We start from the raw sequence: 3,333 nt of genomic DNA on the forward strand, positions 1-3,333 counted from the left end.
TGAACATTGGCCCCGAGCTTCAGCAACCTGCCGTTTGATTGGATCGAGAGCCGGGGGCGGGGTTCTGGGCAGCGGCGGGGAGAAGCCAGAATTAGGTTAAGGAAAGCCCCGCCCCCTGCGGCGGCAGGTTCCCGAGGGGGCGGTGTCTTAAGGAGCCCCTCCCAAACTTTGGGAGCGCGTGCTCAGTTCGTTTCTATGGCTGCAGAGGAGGAGGCGACTCGGGAACCAGATTTGGTTAGATGCTGCCGAGCAGGACAGAAGTCAGCCAGGGCAGTATGCTGTTGTCTTTCGATAATGCCCGTAACCTCGGCATGTGTTCCTCATGCAGAAGAGTCACGTAGGTCCTTCGGTGCCCTGCAACAGGATGACTTGGGGGTGCATTTTTGAAGTATCCCCTCTGCTGATTCCTTCGGTCTTGGACAGGGCCAGGGAGTCTGAATTTTTAACAGACTGCCAGTGATTCTGATGTAGCAGTCTGCGGACCACACTTTAAGAAACTGCTGCACCAGTTTTTACTAATGACTTCAAACGTGTCGGACTGCAAGTCAGGCCCTTCTGGTGAAGTGAGTTATCAACCTTAGGATCATATCATAGTTATATCCTGGCTCTGCCACCTACTTACTGTCGCCTTGGATAATGCTACCCATATAAAAGGGTTCTATGGAGATTAAATTAATTAATATATCCAAAGTACCTATCACATAACGTAATTTTTGAATACTAGTCTTTCAACTTGTATTGGCAACAGATACAGCTGGAGGAACCAGGTGGCAAAAGGAATGCCCCAATCTGGAAAGTAGGTAATGAGCCGTGGGTGAGGTTTCAGGCTCCATGTGTTGTTACCTGGAGGATGGAGTATCCGTTTCTTTTTCTGTAGATAAAAGTGGCAGAACCTGGGTCTCACCTGCTTACCTGTTGGCAGAGTCAGACTGATTACAAACAATGAAGTAAGAAGAGTGCCAGCAGTTTCTTTGGCATAAACTATGCTTATTCCCCCAGCCTCCTTTCTCGTGCTTATTATTAGGTTTGGTGCAAAAGTAATTGCGGGTTTTCATTATATATATATATATATATATATATATATATATATATATATATATATATATATTTTAACCTTTTAAACCCCTTACTTTTGCACCAACCTAATATAAAGGGCAAATTCTTGTTAATACATACAAATTCATACCTGGTTCAAATATTTGATTTTTAATTGAATTGCCATGTGTTGACCCCCAAGCACTGTAATTGTTACTGATTCACTGTCCCTGTGCCCTCCTGCCACTTGGCTCCATCTTTCTCTTCTCTGTCTTCTTGCTTTTGGGGGCAGATGTTCATAGAAAACTATTGGGTAATTCATCTCCATTCTTCTGTGAAGCTGCAGAGAGAAGGAAACCAAAACAGGACTGGCTGTTCTGAATGTAGAACTGATTCTTTTCTCAAGCTTCCTAGAGAGGAGTGTGAGGTGGGATAGAAGAAAGGGGAAAGAGAGAGAAAGCCCCACAAACTCATAATACTTAAATTGCCAACTTGAACCCTTCATAGTTATTTATTCATTTAACAAATATTTAACATTCATCATATGCAGAACATTTTGTTGGTGCTAGGAGTAGAGTGAACCAAACAGACACAGTCTGCTCTCGTGGAACTTAGAGCTTAGTGGGAGAAAACATACATCAAACAACAAAAACCACACACAAAAGAATAAATAATTATACATTATGTTAGAAGTGAGAAGAAATCATGAAATGCCTGTCTGAGAAAGTACATTTAAGCTGAGACCTGAAGAATGAATGGGTGAAGAACTTATTTTATCTAATAAACACACATAGTGCTTACTATGTTCTGGGCACTATACTTATTAATTCATTTAATTCTCAGATTACCTCTGTGATGGAGATGCTATTTCCACCCTCATTTTACAGATAAGAAAACTGAAGCCCAGAGAGGTTATGTGGCTGGCCTAAGATCACACAGCTAATAAGGGCAGAACTGGTATTCAAACTGAGGTAGTCTGGGCGCCAGAGTCCATGTTCTTATCACTCACTATGTTCTGTTGGGGACAGCATGACTGTTAGGGCTTGAATGGTGTCCTCAAAAAAGGATATGTTCAAGTCCTAACCCCTAGTACCTATGAATATGACCTTACTTGGAAATAGGGTCGTTGCAAATGTTATCAAGTTGAAATGAGGTCATTCTGGATTGGGGTGGGCCTTAGTCCAACATCTAATGTCCTTATAGGGGAAGGAAATTTAGACATAGAAAGATACAGGAAAGAAGATGGAGGCAGAGATTGGAGTGATACATCTATAAACTAAGGAACATTGAGGATTCTAGCAACCACTAGGAGCTAGAAGAGACAGGGAAAAATCTTCCCGTAGAGCTTTCCGAGAGAGCGTGGCTCTGCTGACACCTTGATTTTGGAGTTCTGGCCTTCAGAACTGTGAGAATATATTTCTGTTGTTTAAGCCATCTAGTTTGTGGTAATTTGTTATGGCAGCCCAAGGAAATGAATACAATGGCTGAGGCCTTGAGGTATGAAAGTGCTTATTGTATCTGGATAATGAATAAAAACCAGTAATCTTAGCAAGGGGCAGAGTAGCACAAGAAGAGGCTACAGATGGAGGTGGAAACCTGACTATGTTAAGGATTTGATATTTTATTTAAAGTTCAATGGGATGTTTTTAGATGTTCAGGAAAGAGATGAAAACAATGCTCCTAGCTTCACTTTTTTTGTGTGTGTGTTTTTTTTTGTTTTTTACCATAGAAGGAGGGAGTATGTTTTGATTGATGGATATATATATGGATATATATATGTATGTTTTGATTGATGGATATATTTATTTATGGAAAAATAAATATATATATATTCTATCTATCTATCTATCTATATCTATCTATCTATCTATCTATCTATCTATCTATCTATCTATCTATCTATATTCCCTCCTATAGTGAAAAAAATTGAAGCTGGGCACATGGCTGCCTAGTTAGACTACATTTCCCAGTCTACCTTGCAGTTAAGTGAGGCAATATAATTATGTGTGGAAGTGAAATGTACCAATCCCTAAACTGGGATTCAAGATTTTCGATATGCGCTCTCCAGGCCTTTTCCTTCCCCACTGTGTTGGACTGAGTGATCACGTGGAATAGAACTCCTCTGCCAGTTCTATAATATTATAAAACAAATTGTTTCTTTTTTCCTTTTAAGTCACTATTTTGGAGTCAATCTGTTATAGCCATTACTCTTAACTAATACCACATCTTGATCTATATAGATGGATATATAAAGTTGTTGGGAAGCAATGTATATGAAAGAACTTTGCAATTTTTAAA

The sequence above is a fragment of the Rhinolophus ferrumequinum genome, chromosome 7, assembly GCF_004115265.2.
Source record: "Rhinolophus ferrumequinum isolate MPI-CBG mRhiFer1 chromosome 7, mRhiFer1_v1.p, whole genome shotgun sequence".
Classification (NCBI taxonomy): Eukaryota; Metazoa; Chordata; class Mammalia; order Chiroptera; family Rhinolophidae; genus Rhinolophus; species Rhinolophus ferrumequinum.